The sequence below is a fragment of the Phaenicophaeus curvirostris genome, chromosome Z, assembly GCF_032191515.1.
Source record: "Phaenicophaeus curvirostris isolate KB17595 chromosome Z, BPBGC_Pcur_1.0, whole genome shotgun sequence".
In the NCBI taxonomy this organism is placed as follows: Eukaryota; Metazoa; Chordata; class Aves; order Cuculiformes; family Cuculidae; genus Phaenicophaeus; species Phaenicophaeus curvirostris.
In genome coordinates, this window is record NC_091431.1 from 51,445,653 (window position 1) to 51,465,371 (window position 19,719).

The window sequence follows — 19,719 nt, forward strand, 5'->3', positions numbered from 1 at the left end:
ATAGTTTGTCACGTAGATCTAGTATAGTTTGTTTGATGACTGCCTGCTTTTTCTCTGAAGCAAGAGGTTTAAATTTTTTTTTATAAATCTATTAAATAAGTGTTTATTTTTAGCAATAAGAAATATATTAAGTACAACAGACTAATTCTTTTATTCTTGCGTATAACACTTAAAAAGTAATCTTAGAGGAAGGAATAACAGAGAAAGAGAACAGCAGACTCGTAGAATATTTCAGAGAGATTTGTTTGAGTATAAACATGGGGAAAAGCAGACAAATGGACTATTGAGGTGGGTGATCATGGGCTGTGATATGAGAAGAAGAGCCGATAGTGGCAGTGAAGCAGAGCTTGGAGTGGCCTTGAAACTGAAACTGAGAACAGAAAGCAAATATTATATGAAGATTTATTAGGTATCATTTAACTGTCCCATCAGGGAAGCTAGATATAAGCTGTAGCTATCAGTTCTTGCTAGCCAGTTTTAGCCTGGAATATGCCACAGCTGTTCAATGCATAGCCTTTTCCTGGCTATATTACCTCTTCAAAATCACCACACAGCGATAATTATTTACACATTGAATTTATACCTGTATAAAATGATGTCAACATTACTGAATTAGGAAACACAAAATACTATCAAATCGAAGTTCTCCACTTCCATTCCTTGATTACAGTACTGTATATTTCAAGGTCTTGTGCAGCATAAGAAAAGTAACAGACAAGACTTAAAATGCAACACTGAAGGCCTTGCTTCTCATTTTTCCACTTAATCACATTTCTTTTGGAAACCATTTTACCTCTGTGATTCATACGACCTTCACAACTGCTGCTTCAGTAGTGTCTGTTAGAAGTTCTGACTCTTCCATTGATAGATGCAAACAATTAAATAATATATGCTGTATGGACATAGCTTTTAAAAAGTAATTGCACTGAGCAATAGCTCCAGGCTCTCTGGAAGGGAAAATGTATTTATATGGATAAATTCATATGCATTTTCATCAAAACTCATATATTTTATATACATATGTAATTAAGGGGGGAAAAGTATTCATGTGACTCAGCAAACTGTAATTTTGTAATTCAAACAAACATTAGCTCTGCTCAGCTTTCTGAAGCATTTTACAGAAGATATTTTGCGATGTTTTTGACAAAGTTGTGTCCATTTTGTGCATTTTAAAGCTGAGCTGGGCTGCTGTATGCTTGTTTGGTGCCCTCTTGTGGCTCAGATTATTAATATGTTGTTTGTCATTTAAAGACAGATGTGTTGGTAAAGAAAGTGATTTTTAAATGAATTAAGGTTCTGTATAACAGAAATGTCGAGACCTTAAATGCTTTGCTCATACTCTCTATATTGCTTATAGTTTCCGATATAATTAAAATGTGCTTGTATTGCAGATCGTGCAAAAATGTGTAAGAATTTTGACTTCTTTTTTGTAAATTATATGATACAAACTTCTGAATATTGCATTTTTTCATTCAGTAACGATTTTCACATGTTACATTTATATAGATGATTTGTAGATATATAATGATTTATCTTCTGATGTACAATCAGTTACTTTAAAGTTAAGCATAGAAGACCCATCTGCTAACCGGGAATAACGGGATTTTAGTCTGAGGCACACACTCAGGTGCTAGAATTCCTAACTAGTTCAGGAAAACTCTTCTGTGAATGAGAAAACCCATAAGTCTCAAAAAACCCTTGATATGCCTCTCTTCAGTTGAATCTGTATTTGGGACCGTAAAAAAAGCAAACCAGTGTCTTTTCAAAAGTATATGTTCTCCATTTCTTCTTAGCTACTTGGCTACCATATTATCCACATGAGCTGCTTATATATGCGCTGTTGAAACCAGGAGACTCTAAATTCTCTTTTGTTCCTACAGCTCTTACTTAAAATCTAAAATTACATAAGTTGTGTCTTCTGGCTTCATCAATTAATTTTACTGTGAATGGTAATGCAAATTTTGGTTAAATGATGAACAGGAAAAGTAGGAAGAAAAAAGCAAAAATGTAGAACACAAAAGTTTGAAAAACAAAACAGTTCTTCAATTATATGAGCTCTTTGTAATTTCTTAAAGCATAAACATGCAAAATAGGTATTATTAGAATTATAACTTTCATGTACATGTAAAATTAGATTTTACTTCTACATAGAGCATATCTTGGAAATAAAAAGATTAAGATTATATTCAGAACTATTACAGAACTATAAAAATCTCCAAATATAGATAAAACCAATGGAACAAGGCCTCTTACACTCTTGTACTGTTGTCATACCAGGTGTGTTTGATGATAATCAAAAGCTTTGTAAGAGCGAAGGTGAATTAGTCTTCAAAACTTTCAGTATAATTTAAAAGATTAATTGATAATCCTTGATTATTTAATCTTCCCAGGTATTTAAATATCATACCATCAGATATCATATTAAAGTTGGAAATGTAAATTAACTTGCAACAAATTCCCAGTCATAAATAATGCTCACAGAACTCAAGTAATGAGTGTAAAATGTTCAAAACAATGTTCAGTGTTCACTGCACTGTATCCTAATTTAGAAAAATTCACACTCCTACAGAACAAGAATATTTCTTGTATCTCAGAAGATTTATCTTAGCTAGGAGAAGAAATTCAGGGAGTGATGGGTTCTCTCAAATACTCCAGCTAATCACAGCTACATTTCTAATTCAGTGACAAGTTACAGATTCACTCATAACCTTCCTTGTTCACGTAAAATTTAGGTTTCCCTTTAGATCTATTGGCAGAGCAAATGTGAGCATGAGTTTTCCAATTTATCTCCTCCTTTTCTTAGTCTAGACAAGCACAGGGCTTACCAAAGTGAGAACAAAATATTTAACTATTTTACGAAATGCATTTATATAACTTTTTAAAATTTGTGACTATATAAACAATTTATACTGTAACATAAATTTATCTGGCCGGATAAGGTTACTGAGTTGAGGTCACCTTCAGACTTCTTCAGGGATTTGCCTTAACTGACAGGCTAAACCGGAGGGTTTTCTACCTGTATTAGTATTTCACAAATTACTTGTTAAACTTTGTAAGCTAGGATCTTTATTTAAACTTTTTTTTTTTAACTTAGTTTGCGTTAAGGAGGAACACACGTGTTATACCTGGGTCCTGAGTTTTGAAAGAAAAATAAGCTGCACTTACTAAGCATTTCAGTCTTCATGTTTCTTGTGTGTCTGCACATCCTCCATGTTCTACCATCAAACTGTACTCAAACAGGTAATACACATTTGTGTTGGTGTTTGCTTTCTGCTGGTACTGCAACTGAGTTGTTTGGCAGAAATAAAGGGACAAATATTCATAGAAAGAATGTCAGGATGATTAGATCTTAGACTGAGTGTGTCTGTATCTTCTAGTCAGCTTGCAGATGTACACATCTGTCCTAAGAAACTTCTGTTCGGTTCTTGAGTTTTCAATTCAGTTTACTGCTGAGCAAACAGCAATTGCAATTCATAGAGCAATACGAAGAGTAATAATGCTATTTTGAGCAACTGGTCCGTAAGCAGGGAGAGGACTTTACGTAAACACATTGTGATTTCCTTGGCATGAGGTCAACTATGCATCAGTCCTGGTGTAGATTACAGTGGTGTGGGAACAGGTTTTACCAATATGAATGAAAAGGGCAACCAAATACTTCTCTCTGTAGCTGGAGCACAGTGTCCTTAAAACGTACCACCTTCTTCTTCTGCATTTTTCAGCATCTCTAATGTCCCATGGGATGAGAAAAGAGTATATAACTACAAAGTCCCCGTCTAAGGAAATTTAACTTATTTTCTAGCACTTTTGTGCAATTTAAGGACAAAAACTAATCAAACTGTAACAGTAGCAGACAAATAAATATGAAGTGATGCTTGAAATTAAATAATAGATAAAAGGAGGAAGCTCTTTTTAGAAATGAGAATGAGCGAAACTGAGAAATGCAGGCTCAGAAAAACATGATGACTCTTCCAGGTGGTAGCGATCACAGAAGATAAAATTTTCCAGGAGATGTAATAGGATTTGGGGAGGAATTCTTCTGTCTTTTACTGGAGGAGTAACAAAGTGAGAAAATAAAGGCATAATGCCAAGAAATGGTTACTCCTCATATTTTCCTAAGAGTGAAGCACTTACATTACTTATCCCACTGGATTTTTTTTTAATGTATGATAATTTATAAATGGTTTCTTGAAAGAACATAACGAACTGGCTGAGAATCAGGTCTGTAAGCGATTGCTGCACTGAAGTGCACTTGTATATGAAAGAGGTGAAAAGGCCAATAAATTTTTTTCTTGGCAGATCAAGAATGAGTAAGTTGAAAGATTTACCTTTGAAATAACAGTGGATAAACAGAAGATAATTTCAGACAAAGGAAAAAGAAACAGTCTTTTTTTTTGTCAGAGGCTCACCTCTGACAGTCACATCTAAATGGTGACTAGTCCTTACCTGGAACTCCAAAGGCCATGTAAACACGAGTTCTTGTTGAACACTATCCCTGGCTTGTCTTTGAATGAGAGAAGAGTTTCTGAGTGATTTTTTTTTAAAATAAATTTTAAAATGTTTAAAACAATTTCATGTGGAGTATTTTTGTGAAAATACCAGACTGTGTCCCTGATGCTTGTTCTTTTTACTGATTAGGCATCTTATTTGACTATCTGAATCACTGTAAAGTACATATTTTTTTCATATTTCTAAGAAGGAACTTCCTTACAAGTCATTTGAAGCAAAGCAAATATCTCTCATTTATTATTTTAAAAAGAAAACCAAAAATATAGTGCATATTTAGAAACTTTTATTATTAAAGTTATTTTACATTTGATTTCTCAACTATTTTCTATAATATAGTGCTCATTTAAATAAAGAATATTTGTAGTCAGTCCTGGTCAGCACATCTTATGATGTACTTAACGAGACTTGAAATGATACAGAAAGATCAAGATAAACAATTACTTACATATGAGAAAAAAAGATCTAAATGGACTAGAAAAGAGACATTTGACAAAGATCTATCTATTTTATGATAGAGATCTATAAAGTCATGAATCTCGTGGAGAACATGACTCATTTTCACATGTGCTAGGAGGCATCAAATGAGACTGGTAGATTGTATGTCCAAAATAAAGCAACTCTTTTTTCCTACAGTACAACTGAAATGTGGATTTTGATAGTTGCTGTGGGATACTGTTGATGGCAGAAGTTTTTATGAACTCAAAGAAAAAGAAGACTAAATCATGGAAGAAAAGGTTACTAATCCAAAGATATCATCTCTGTATCAGGATGTTCCTGAACCACAAGTTTATCACAGAGAAGTACCATTACATACTCTTGTTGTTCTGATTCTCTACCATTAAAAAAATCAGTACTAGTCATACTTAAATATAAGTATTTGGGGGCTAGATGGACTTTTGCAGGTGTAACTGTACTTATGTGATGTATTGTAGTTGACTATTCCTATTGCAGCTACATAAATGTGTGGATATGCCCCTGTCCTATAACACAGTTCAGCAGCTGAAAATGAGAAACTGTGAGTGGTAAGCCAAGTCGTACAAACCACTCGAAGTGCTCTGTGGAGCACCAACAGCCCATACACTGTAGCTAGGAATGCCAATGCAATATGAAAGAAACAAGAAGAAAAATGAAAGAAATTAGTACATGCATTATCTAATGGCATAGTTGAACTTCTACCCAAGACTTGTAGCCCACAGAAGGGGAATTAAATCATGCTACCTTGCTGTCCCTGTTTTCTCTTCTAAGAAATGGGAACATACCAACCTACCCCATCTGTAGCTGAAGAATGCCACAAACAAGGCAAGTCTGATTACAAAAGCTGAAACAGCACTGAGACTTCCTGTTTTATTTGAGAGAAAAACAGAAACATCCTTTGTTTTCAGTTTTATTTATCCCCTCAGGTTTTCTTTGCTAGTTCTGGCTTTGAAGTTGTGAAAGAAAATTTGTATTCACTCCTGCCAAACCACTGTGATCAGTCTTTGAAAATGCTGAATGTTTATAGGGCTATTATGGCTATCTAAAATGTATTCAAGATGATTTATCAAGGATGGCCAATCTATTCTGCTCTCAGGGGCACCAAGTCCCAAGTTGTTGGTTGTTTAGTCCTTCAATTGTAATGTTTTTGTGTGCAGTTATAAGATCCAGTGCTCTACAAAGCAGTTCACTCCTCCTAATCACTTCAGTCAAAACAGACAGTATGACTTACACAGAAATTCTTTTTTTTTCTGTAACAGTAAGCTACAATCTAGGTTTTTGTTTCTACATTCCAAGCTACTTCAGTCATTCATTTTCTTGTGAAAGAAGTATAAATTAAGATGACGATGCTGAAGATTTAAAATCTATTTTGCCTTCTATATCTCTTTGTTCCAGAATTGAAGTCAAAAGAAAAAAGCTTTCTCACAGAAGTTCATTGGAAATTAAATAGTATCTTTGGAGACAGGAATATTACTCAAGCCTCAGACAAGCAACTAGCAACTGAGAGCAGCAGAGTTCCTAGACATAGTGCACTTCCTTTCAAACTTTGATAAAGTGTTTAAAGATTTGCCAGTATGTCATGCAAACCTTCTGACAGAATTCTTACCAGAAAATGTTGCTTCTACGGCCTTTGATGTCTGCATTTCTTCTTTCTTTTTATCGTTGGTGACTGAGTCATGAAATGTTAGTGAAATAAAACAGCTGCATTTCCATTACCCCCTCTTACTGGTTTTTCATCAGGGAAAGATGGTTGTTTGATACTGGTCTGAGTTTCTGCCCCATAATCAAGGCTTTTCATGCTTATTTTTTTAGAAGAAGAAATCGAAGGGATAAGCAAATTCAAAGTAATGGCTGGTGTTGTATGAAGGGAGAAGCTCTACAGGGAGTCAATGGGAGTGTAAACTATTCTGAAATGGCGAAACTGAGTATGCAGCATAGATGAACCTGGCACAGTAGACCAGATAGTGGGAGTGTGGGAGTGGGATAAAGAATGTAGTTGAGACAACAGGGAATACCACACCTATGCAACAGCTACAGTGATCTGCATCTGGTTCTCCTCAGCAGAGCTTCATGAATTGGCCTTTGCTTTTGGAGTAAAAGATAACACTGAGCATTGGAGAGCACTACCCCACCCATGCGCGTGTCCACATAGATGTGGAGCTGGGCTTACATAAAGTGACCAGAGATTTCATCCGTGACAACAAACAGCCTTCTTTCTGCTTTGAGAAAAGCCTTTTCATTTCTTTGATGTAACTTTGTATACAATGTCCTATTCCATGGAAAGAGAGAGACAAAGATCAAATAGTAGTTTTTCCAAGCCACTCTTTCAGCAATTCTGGGGGCCTAAAAGTCCTCTTTCTCTATTCACTCAGGCTCCCATTCACATTTGTTTCTTCTGATTGCTGACAGCTTTCAGCCTCTTATCTGGATTTTACCAGTCTAGTGGCTTAAGTACTTGGCTTTCAAAAAAGATGAGGGCTTACATCTTTTTCAGCAAAAATTAATTTAAGCAGAATCAGTACTTTTAAAAGCAGACCACTTCTACCCAAGCCTTTGCTAATGAATTAGAGTGTATAAATTCAGGCACTCTTATTTGAAGTGGTAGGCAGTTAGAAACATTGGAACAGAGTACACTAGCAAAATGCCTAGTAAATGCAGACAAACTTTCAGGCTTCCTGAAACAGCAGTAGGTTTAAGCTTTATCTAGGAACTGTTTGTCTACCTCAGGACATCCCTTCCCCATACTTTGGACTTCCACCAGTAACACTTTAAATTTCTTTCTGCACATTGCCCACTGTTTGCCAGTCTCTCTGAGGGGCAATCAGTTTCCAGTATTACAGAAATGCAGAAAAACCTTGGTACCAAATGTTGAGAAAATCTTGAGAAGCTCTCAAAAGTATTATATATTTTTTGCCCTCTCCTTTAGAGAAAGTATTATATATCTTTTACTCACATTTGGAGAAAGGAGACTAAGAAATGGCCTCTTGTTCTGACCCACTATGGCATTTCTTATGTTCTTGTAATTGAGATTGTGACATGGAAGTAGTACATGAAAATATCTTCTACAAGAGTAAGGGCAAAAAGTAGTATGACAGCTGCATGGAACAGAAAAATGGGAAATCAGAAATCAAATTACCTAGAAAACACAGGTTCAGAAGAAGGGTTGAAGGAACACAGAAGAGAAAACCTTTTTGATTATCTCCACAACATATAGGTTAAAGACATCAAATCTGACTCTCTCAAGATTTTTGTATCATTTACTCACTTCTGCCCATATAAAGTAAATTAAAATATAAAGCCTCCAAGCAACAAAATAAAAAATATATTCATTAGGGACTTTTTTTTTCCCCACTTGAAGTTACTTTGAGATTATTTAAGTAAACTTATCTTTGGCACATAATCTAATTTAACTTACTTGCATTAGAATTCAGAGTTTTTGAAACTTGTTTTACATGCCCTTATTACCTGGTCATTGTTCCCTTGGGGCCCCTGATCCTCACTGCACCCTGATTTGTAAATCCATAGACAGAAAAGGGTTCTCCAAAGATCCACATTCTCTTTAGTTTAAACAGCTGCACTTCAACATTAGGAAGAAATTCTTCACGATGAGGGTGGTGAGACGCTGGAGTAGGTTGCCCAGGGAAGTTGTGGATGTTCCCTTCTGGAAGTGTTCAAGACCAGGTTGGACAGGCCTTTGAGTAGCCTGGTGGGGCGGGACATGTCCCTGCCCATGGCAGAGGGCATGGAATTAGATGATCTTTAAGGTCACTTCCAACCCAAACCATTCTATGATTCTATGATTATTAGCATGAATCAGAGTCACAGAGAAAGAATATAAATTCTGATTTATTCTGTATTGGTTAATGAGAATTAGTCCTGCCTGTGGCAGTTCCAACTTTGAGCACAAGAGGTAGATATTCTCACATGAAACTTCCAGTGAGTCTCAATATTACTGAACTCCCTGTTACACACCAAGGTAAGGGATGATCAAGAATTGTTCGTTTCATTGTCTATGTCTCATGTAGGAATAGAGTTACAAAAAGCGAGGTTAATTTTAAAGATGTAGGGTGGAGAACAGGCCTAGCCATGAATTGACTTATAAGGGATTACTGAGGGTTATTTACATTTGCCCAGGAGATCTTGAGACTTCAGAAGGGATGCAGTGTCTTTTTAATATTTTGTTCTCCAGACAAAATATTATTATAGAATCATAGAACAGTTTAAGTTGGAAAAGACCTTTAAGTGCAACGCTAAAACTTACACTGCTAAGTTCACCACTAAGCACCACAGCTACGTGTCTTTTAAATATTTCCAGGGATGATGACTCCACCACTTCCCTTGGCAGCCTGATCTAATGCTTGACAACCCTTTCAGTGAAGATTTTTTTCCTAATGTCTAATATAAATCTCTCCTGGTGCAACTTGTGGCCATTTGCTCTCATCCTGTTACTTCTTACTTGGGAGAAGAGACCAACACCCATCCTCTACAACATCCTTTCAAGTAGTTGTAAAGAGTGGTAAGATATACCCTCAGCCTCCTCCAGACTAAATGACCCGAGTTCTCTCAGCTGCTCCTCATAACACTTGTGCTTCAGACCCTTCACCAGCTTCATTGCCCTTCTCTGGACACACTCCAGCACCTCAATGTCTGTCTTGCAGTGAGGGGCCCAAAACTGAACACAGTATTAGAGGTGCAGCTTCACCAATGCCGAAAACAGGATCACAATCACTTCCCTGGTCCTGCTGGCCACGTTGTCTCTGATACAAGTCAGGGTGCTGTTGGCCTTTTTGGCCACCTGGGCACACTGCTCGTTCACATTCAGCAAGCTGTCCACAAACACCTCAAGCAGGTTTTCAGCCATTTGCCCCCAAACCTGTAGAATTGCATGGGGTTGTTGTGGCCAAAGAGCAGGACCCAACACTGTTGAATCCCATACAGTTGACCTTGGCCCATTGATTCAGCCTGACCAGAACCCTCTATAGAGCCTTCCTACCCTCAACACTCCCACCCAATGTGGTGCCATCTACGAGCTTACTGAAAGTACACTTGATCCTCTTGTCCAGTTTATTCATAAAGATATTAAATAGAACTGGCCCCAACACTGAGCCCTGGGCACCCCCAATTGTGACTGGCTGCCAGTTGGATTTAACTCCATTCAATGCAATTCTTTGGGCCCAGCCATCCAGCCAGTTTCTTACCCAGCAAAATGTATGCCTGTCCAAGCCATAAGCAGCCAGTTTCTCCAGGAGAATGCTATGGGAAATGATGTCAAAGGCTTTACTAAAGTCTAGGCAGACAACATCCATAACCTTTCCCTCATCCACTAGGTGGATCACCTTGTCACAGAAGGAGAAGAGGTTAGTCAAACAGGACCTGTCTTTTGTAAACTCATGCTGACTGGGCCTGATCACCTGTTTATCCTGTATGTGTTGCATGGTGATGCTCAAGATGATCTGCCCAATAACCTTTCCTGGTACCAAGGTAAGACTTGACAGGCCTGCAGTTCCCTGGATCCTCCTTCCAGCCCTTCTTTTTGATGGGCATCACATTTGCTAACTTCCAGTTAACTGGGACCTCACCATTTAGCGAGGACTGTTGCTAAATGATGGAAAGTGGCTTGATGAATACTTCTGCCTGTTCCTTCAGTACCCTTGCATGGATCTTATCCAGCTCTAAAGAGCTGTGTGCCTAGGTGGTGTAGCAGGTCACTAACCATTTCCCCTTGGATTATGGGGGCTTCATTCAGTTCTCTGTCCCTGTTTACCAGCTCAGGGGACTGCATACCCAGAAAACAACCAGTCTTGCTATTAAAGACTGCAGCAAAGAAGTCATTAAATACCTCAGCCTTAGCCTCATCCTTTGTCACTGTCTCCCCTGACATCCAATAAAGGACGGAGATTTTCTTTAGCCCTGTTTTTGTTGTTAATATATTTATAGAAATGTTTTTATTGTCTTTTATGACAATAGCTGGATTATGCACTTACACGCACTTATGAGCCCAGAGTACACACACAGTGAAGCTGATTTTGTGGGAGCTGGAGCGTGTACGTTGCAGGCATTCACCTGCCCTGCACTAAATCCAATTATTTTCTACATGGGCTGGCACTCCTTCTTCGGTTATTTCTTGCTCTCTGCAAACTAAGCAATTAGTGGTTAAAAGTCATGAGTAGCTGTATTCTCTGACACTGTTAAGTTTCAAACAGTATTTACATTGTGTTGTTGATTCCTTTTTTTTAATAGAAGTAATAGGGAAGAAGTATTAGAGTCTATTAAAAAACCTGGATTTTAAATATTGTGAGAATTTTTCCATTCCTAAATATCATGGAGAAAAAGTGATGCACACCTGCATTTATTTTCCATAGAGACACACGTTCCCTGGTTAACTGCCAACTAGCAGAAGGATTATCAATGATTATTTTTTTTAAAGGGGACTAGGAAAGATTTTTATCTTAATGCAAACATGATCATTTCTTTACATGTGGACTCAAGCCAGATGATTATGTCCAAATATTATCTGTATTTTAGTCTTCCAATAGTTACCTAAACATGATTTTTTATTTTCTAAAAGGCAGCAATGGAGGCTTTAAACATACTCTTTCACAGATCTGTGTGTGTTAGACAAAGTCACAACAACCAGTGTAAAAGCTAAACTAATTCATTCCACATCTCTTTTACCATCTGAGATGACTGACAGATGACTGGCCTTGCATGTATGTTCATTAGTAGACTGGTTAACTTTAATGTAGTTAGTTATGTGACAGAGGCCTGTTTGCACAAATAGAAGTTTCAGAAGGGGAACTTACTTCATTATATGTTGTGGCCTGGAAAGCTTTTGCAGGAACTGCAGTCAATGACAGACATGTTTTTTTTAAATTGCCCTTTCTACATCTTATCTGAAGGTTATATTTGTGTTGTCAGTAAGAAAATTATTGTACAGAGAATATTTGCATCAAAGGAGTCTGAAATTTCAGAGTAATTATTTGTCATTAAGTTTCTGAAATCCTATGGCTAAATTCCTTTTTTCTGTTTTATTTATGTGCTGAACCTAACCTTTCTGTGATGGAGCCTTCCAATATTTAGAGCATCAGCTTATGCAGTTATTTTGTGATAATCTCCTTACAGTGAAATCTGACCAGTGCGGATTCCTGTATCCTTTCTTTAGGTGTCTTCATACTGAATTGTATGAGTTCAGTTTTTCTCACAGATATCATGCTGTAAGTATGTAATCCCTGCCATAGCAGATGATCTGTCATTGCAGTCTTATATCCTGAAAAATATCATACAAAACAAAATTAGCCTTTCATTGGTCCTTGTACCATTCCCTGGCTTGCCAGCCATTGAGTATATTTCTAGAGGTGTTCATGTTATCACAGTTGAAAGTGAAGAAAAACTGAAGTAGTATATTTGATGATACTCTCAAAATCTCTGAGATTTTATCCTGCTATTTCACATAAGTAAGAGCATGAAGACAGTATGCTATATAAGTGCAAATTCTGCATGTGGAAGATAGCATTAGTTCAGGTTTTCTACTTGAAAATTTTTACTCCATACATTAAAACATTACGTATTTATGTTACATTAATTCTGTAACTTCCTTTATACATGTATAGCATTTTCCATGTAGAAGAATCTTGTTTTCTCATAAATATTAAGTCAGTTCTGGAACAATAATTGAAGAAAACCACAGATAATGCAGATTTGTACTTTCAAATTCACTTCTTTTTTAAGAAACTCTTAAGATTCTTCTTAAGAACAATCCAGATAGATTCTATTAATGCAACTTAATAATACATAAATTTAAGCATGAAGAACAGGATGAGTCAGGCTTGCGTAGTGAAGTGTTGCTGTGGTTTAACCTGGTAGGTAGCTAAAACAACCATGTCGCTGTTTGCATGCTCCACTGGTAGTAGGATAGCGGACAGAACTGAAAAAAAGGGGATGAGATAGGATGAGATAAGAACAATTCAATAAGACAGAAATGAAAGATAATAATAATAATAATGATAAAATAATATACAACCCAAATTATGCACGGTACAATTGCTCACCACATGCTAACCATTACCCAGTCAGTCCCTGAGCTGCATTTCCTCTGGCTAGCTCTCCCAGTTTATATATTGAGCATGATATGATGTGATATGAAATACCCTTTTGGCCAGTTTAAATCAGCTGTCCTGGCTCTGTCCCTTCCATTCTTCTTGTGCACTTCCAGCCTTCTCATTGGCAGACCAGTATGAGAAGTTGAAAAGTCCTTGATTGCTTAGCAACAACTAAAACATCAGTGTATTATCAACATTATTCTCATACTAAATCCAAAACACAGCTCTATACGAGCTACTAGGAAAAAAACTATCCCTGTCTCAGCTGAAACCAGGGCAAGCACTATCACTGATTGCCTTAGGATGTTTCTAGAAATTTCTGTCAGCACAGATTTATTACAGATGGAGAGGTAAAGAGTCCATAGTAAGCAAAACCAGTTCACCCTGCAGGAGCTGAATATGACCTTAAACAAACTGCCTTTCTTATCAGCCAAAAATGGCTGTTTCATGCTGAGAGGCCACAGACGTATCCTGTCCCATCACCCAGGCAGCCAGATGCAGGAAGCAGCAGCTCTGCAGTGCTACAGAAGGCTGCTTCTGTGAACACAGACCATATACTTCAAAACAGTTTGCAGTTGTTCCTTTTCATGGCTTTGTGTCCTGACTGACCCACCTGACACATTTTTAGTAACAAGGTTCAGAGTCCAGCTGGCATCCTGGTTCTTTACTAAATAGAGCAAGAGCAGCCCAGTGGAAGGCTGTGTCATATGCCATAACACAGCGGGACATTGTTGGACAGGCTGGGGGAGTGGGCCTGTGAGAAACTCAAGAGGTTCAACTAGGCCAAGTGCAAGGTCCTACACCTGGGGGGGGGGCAATCCCCATTTTCAGTACACATTGGGGGATGACATCATTGAGAGCTGCCCTGCAGAGGACTTGGGGGATGCTGATGGATGAGAAGCTCAACAGAAACCCGGCAGTGTGCACTCGCAGCCCAGAAGGCCAACCATATCCTGGGCTGCATGAAAAGAAGTGTGGCCAGCAGGGCAAGGGAGGTGATTCTGCCCCTCCATTCCTCTCTTGTGAGACCTCATCTGGAGCACTGCGTCCAGTTCTGGAATCCTTAACATAAGAAGGATATGGAGCTGTTGGAATGGGTCCAGAGGAGGGCTACAAAGATGATCTGAGGGCTGAAGCACCTTCCATAGGAGGACATGCTGAGAGAGTTGGGGTTGTTCAGCCTGGAGGAGAGAAGGCTCCGAGGAGACCTTATAGTGACCTTCCAGTACCTGAAGGGGGTACAGGAAAGCTGGGGAGGGATTGTTTACAAAGGCTTGTAGTGATAGCGCTAGGAGCAATGGGTATAAACTGGAGAGGGGCAGATTTAGACTAGACATTAGGGAGGATTTCTTCACCATGAACAGGTTGCAAAGGGAAGTTGTGGATGCCCCATCCCTGGAGGTGTTTAAGGCCAGGTTGGATGGGGCCTTGGGTAAACTGATGTAGTGGGATGTCCCTGCCCTTGGCAGGGGGGTTGGATGATCTTTAAGGTCCCTTCCAACCCAAACTATTCTATGAGTCTATGATTCCATGGAGAAATACATAAACTGCAGCTTATGTTGTATAAACTAGTTTATGAATACATAAGCTTGCCTGTGATGCATGATTAGCTTTCGTGCAGCAAATAGTTGCAATATACTTATACAATAAATGTCAGATGTAATGAATACACCAGGAAACTGAAGCATGATGAACTTACAAAACTAGGTGAGTTTGGACTTCTGAGTTTGATTAGGTTTCTTGTCTGAGAACCCAAAATGTACTAGATAAGAAGGTGAACGAAGCTCCAGAAACAGGGAATATAATGGGACAATTTATTATGATAGCTACTTCAAAGTAAATATCTGCTGCCCTAAAATATGGTGCATGGTACTTAATGCTAAGCACTTTACAATTTTTAATGATTTAGAATAACAGTGTATGAAAAAAAGCTTAAATACAGAACTTCATTGAGACATTGGACATTGTTTGAGAAGTATTACAGAACAGTGCTAACCTGGAAAAATAACTCCAACTGTTAGTAATGTGTGAATGTTTTACAAACTTACTGTCAAACTATATTGTTTATATTTTTCAGAAATTTAATCTCATTAAGTAAGGGTTTAAAATAGGATATTAGCAGTCAAAATATAATTTAATAGTGGAGTACTGCTAACTGTAGCTCTCTGGTGACTATGCAGACAGCCATGAAAACTTAACAGTAATTCCTCATATGTATTGCTATTTCAGCACCATGTATACTGAGATGCTTAATTAAAATAATTACTTACATGGCTCCAATTAGTCTTTTTATCATTAAAAGGAGATTTGATATGACCTTCTGCCTACTTGTTAGTTTAAGTAAACTGACTGTAAATATTTTTGGCCTTTTTTGTTTTGTTATTTTTGTTTGTTTGTTTGTTGTCATTGTTGGCTCCATTTAAGCTATTGTCCTTCCCCCATTTCAGAGTAATTATCTTATAGTTTTCACAGTCATTTTTCAACAACTTAGTCCTACCAGTACAGCCAGAGGACAATATGCATGACTCAGACCTTTATAGAGTGAGTTAATTCCAGGAAGAACATATGTTTCCTCATCTGATCCCCTTCATAGACCAAGATATAGAACATGCATTGACTCTGACTTCAAATGAAAAATATTTTGTCCTGTGACTACCATTTAGGGGAATAGTGTATCTTCACAATATCAACAAACCACTGATTTGTCACAGTATTTGATTTTCCCTGTTAAAATTCAGTGTATTTGAATCTGAATTCATATAATTCAGCCTTATCCTCCATATTTCTATTATTACTTGTTTGAACTTAGCAGACATATGTTCCTTATGCATGTGTTATTAAGCAATGGTTTAGAACTAGAGTTTGTCACAGGTTTTCCAGCTTTCTTAAAGAAGCTGTGTGGATAGCATGGAATATGTAACATTTTTTGCCTCATAAATACATCTGGATATATACATCTTTATTTGAATGTTGTACTTTCCTCTGAGATTTTCAAGAGAAGTACTAGTAATGGGATGGTTGACTTTGATGAGAGGCAAAGGCCCTGAAAACCTCCTGCTTTGTGCTTATCAGATCCATCTGGGAAGTGCACACGCCTTTTTCTATGGAGAGGACTAGTTAAACTGGAGCTTTACTTTCTGGAAAGGTGATAGTTACTTGGATATGGAAAAAAGTCCAGTTGAACAATTTAGGCCATTTTGTACAGGGAGAATTAAGCTGTTGTCAAAATGGGGCTTGTGGAGTTTTTTGGTCAACAGCCCTAGCTGCTAAAAATGTTGGTAATTATGTGCAGAGATAAGTTTCCAGAAACTTCTTATAAATTATGGACATCTCTTCTGAGATTATTCTATTGGCATAAAGCAGATCAGTTTGAAACATGGTACCTCCCTGTTGAACAAACTCAATGATTATATTTCTGCATAGTGCTTGCTAAGCATTGATGAGGTTGTTATTTTAATGATGGATGTTCTGGCTTTGATATTTAATGGAGGCACCTATTACTGTTGCTTAGGGTCATCCTTTTTTCCACACCAGCCAGACCCTACATGTTGCCTAAGGAGCAGGAGTCCCTCTGGAGTGGAATAACTTGCTGTCTCTGTCCCCAGCCCTGCTGACAAAATTTAAAAGCAGATCAGCAGCTGATCAGCACAGACCCCATCACCAAGCCCAGGCTTGCAGCACTATCACACCTGGCCTGGCATCTTTCCTGCCAGCATAAGCTGTTGATGTCAAGTAACATTGTAGCTGGGTCTTAACAGGTTGCTTGTGGCACATATAAAGTTCTTAAAATACCTTCCAAAGAAGGAGCAAACAAGACCCAGCACAGACATGTCAGTCTCAGTTGCAGCAGTATGTTTTGAGCTATCTTGGGCTCAGGGAAGTTTTAGGACAGGCAGCCTGATTGATAGCAAACAAACTTGACACCTGTTTTTCAAAACATTTTTACCTCTATTGAATTTCCTTTATTCCCTCAAGCAGGTGTGTGTTGCATTTTTTTTCTCAAAAAGACTTCATTCTTCTGGCTTTCATGGTACAATTACTCTGTACAGAGATTCAAGAAAGATGTTAGTCGTTAGTCAGAAAGTGCTGTTGGAAAAACATTATGGACTTAAGACCTAAATATGCAAGCAACAAACCCTGCTGGGGTTCATCAAATGCCTGAGAGGAAACACTGTTGAAAAAATAGCAGGTGACAGCTGAATTCCTACCACCTTGACACCAAGGAAAAAGTACAGTTGTATGCAGGACGTTAACTTAATGGTATAGGTGAGACTCATTACATAAACAAGGATTTATGAAAGTAATTGCTTGCTTTCATTGAGAAGAATGGCCCTTGTATATGTTATGTTAAAGAACTAGTTAATAATCAGTTTCACACATAGGGTAGTTCTGTGAGTTCTTTGTAAATAAGCAAATGTTCTTTAGGTTTTGCCCAAGTAATAGTTCCAACACATCTGTCAAATGCTACTTAACCTTAGAAATCTGTCTACACCACTTTTCTCAGTATTTATTCCTTGTCTTCCTTTTAATTCCATCCACAGAAATAAAGAGCAAAGGAAAGAATTTTTTTTTTCACAGATATTGATGGGTGTGAAACTCCATTCCTTTAGAAACAGACTTCTATAGTGTGCCATCCAACAGAGTATTTAAAACATTTGGTAGCGGCACTGTAAAGTCAGGAGCTGCTGTGAAATGTGACTTTGCAAAAACAGTAATAGAAGTGTTCCATATTTATTGCTTTTCTGCTTTCTAAACTTGGTTTGATCGACTTTCAAAGAATGGGGAACTTTGCTATGTTTTTAGCTTTTAGAAAGAGTATGGAAAAGTATATTCTTAGACTCAAAGGAGTTTATTTTTAATTCAAATTACTATTGTAACTCAAAATTGCTTAGTTTCATCATGCTGTGTTGTATCAGAGGAAAATCCATATTCACAGTTAGTGAAAATTTGTATAATATAGAATCCAAATATGAAACAGAAAACAAACAAAATTTTGAATACTGCTTTTGCAAAGTTTCTATTAAAAATGTAATTTAATTGTAAATTTATTATTCAGTTTGCAATATTAATAGTAATGTAAAAAAGAAGCTGTATTCTGCTGCTGCTTAATATCTTCATCAATGATATTGACAGCAAGAGTGAGTGCACCCTAAGCATGTTTGCAAATGACACCTAGCTGAGTGGTGCAGTTGCCACATTGGAAGGATGGGATGTCAGCCAGAGGGACGTGGACAGGCTGGGGGAGTGGGCCTGTGAGAAACTCATGAGGTTCAACAAGGCCAAGTGCAAGGTCCTACACCTGGGGGGGGGGCAATCCCCATTTTCAGTACACATTGGGGGATGACATCATTGAGAGCTGCCCTGCAGAGGACCTGGGGATGCTGATGAATGAGAAGCTCAACATTAGCCGGCAATGTACACTCGCAGCCCAGAAGGCCAACTGTACCCTGGGCTGCATGAAAAGAAGCGTGGCCAGCAGGGCAAGGGAGGTGATTCTGCCCCTCCATTCCTCCCTTGTGAGACTTCATCTGGAGCACTACGTCCAGTTCTGGAATCCTCAACAGAAGAAGGATATGGAGCTGTTGGAACTGGTCCAGAGGAGGGCTACGAAGATGATCTGAGGGCTGGAGCATCTCCTATACGAGGACAGGCTGAGAGGGTTGGGGTTGTTTAGCCTGGAGAAGAGAAGGCTCCGAGGAGACCTTCTAGTGACCTTCTAGCACATGAAGGGGCTGCAAGAAAGCTGGGGAGGGACTGTTTGCAAAGGCTTGTGGTGATAGGAATAGGGCTATAAGCTGCAGAAGGGGAGATTTAGACTAGACATAAGGAGGAATTTCTTCTCTATGAGAGTGGTGAGGCCCTGGCACAGGTTGCCCAGGGAAGCTGTGGATGGCCCATCCATGGAGGTGTTCAAGGTCAGGTTGGATGGGGCCTTGGGCAGCCTGGGCTGGTGGGAGGTGTTCCTGCCCATGGCCGGGGGGATGGATTGGAACTAGATGATCTTTAAGGTCCCCTCCAACCCAAACTATTCTAAGATTCTTTCTGCTTCATGCCCATGTCCTTTCTGTGAGATGCAATTGCCTTTTGAGAAATATTTAGCAAGGAGACAATACTATTCCGACTTACGTGAAAAGACACCTATTGGAGCATTGTAGAAATGCTGAGAAAATGCAGTCAACAAAATAATATACTTGGTATTTAATTCAGATGAACATTTTAAAAAGTGCAACATTAGAATAAGTACTTCATCCACTTCATAACCATCTGAGAAATGTTAAAAAGCAATGTAGTTTCACCTAGATGTCTCATCCAAAATATAAGCTTGGTCAATGATTCTGCCAAGCATTTGCAATGGAACATAAATTACAGTGACGTTAAAATGAAGACATAATGGACCCAACAGCTAAAGCCCCTCAGCAAGGCTTTAATCATCTCTTATCTAATTTGCTGTAAAAACCTTTCCCTGACTAATTCATTTTTCACCACTCATATCTTCCCAGAATGCTGGTGCAAAATTTCTTTCCACATCGGTTTTGTAGCGCTACTCAAGCTCTCCCTTCTCCATCATATCTTGTATAAAATAGGGCCTGTGTAATTTTACATTTCACAATTATGTCTGGGACAACAGTACTATTGAATT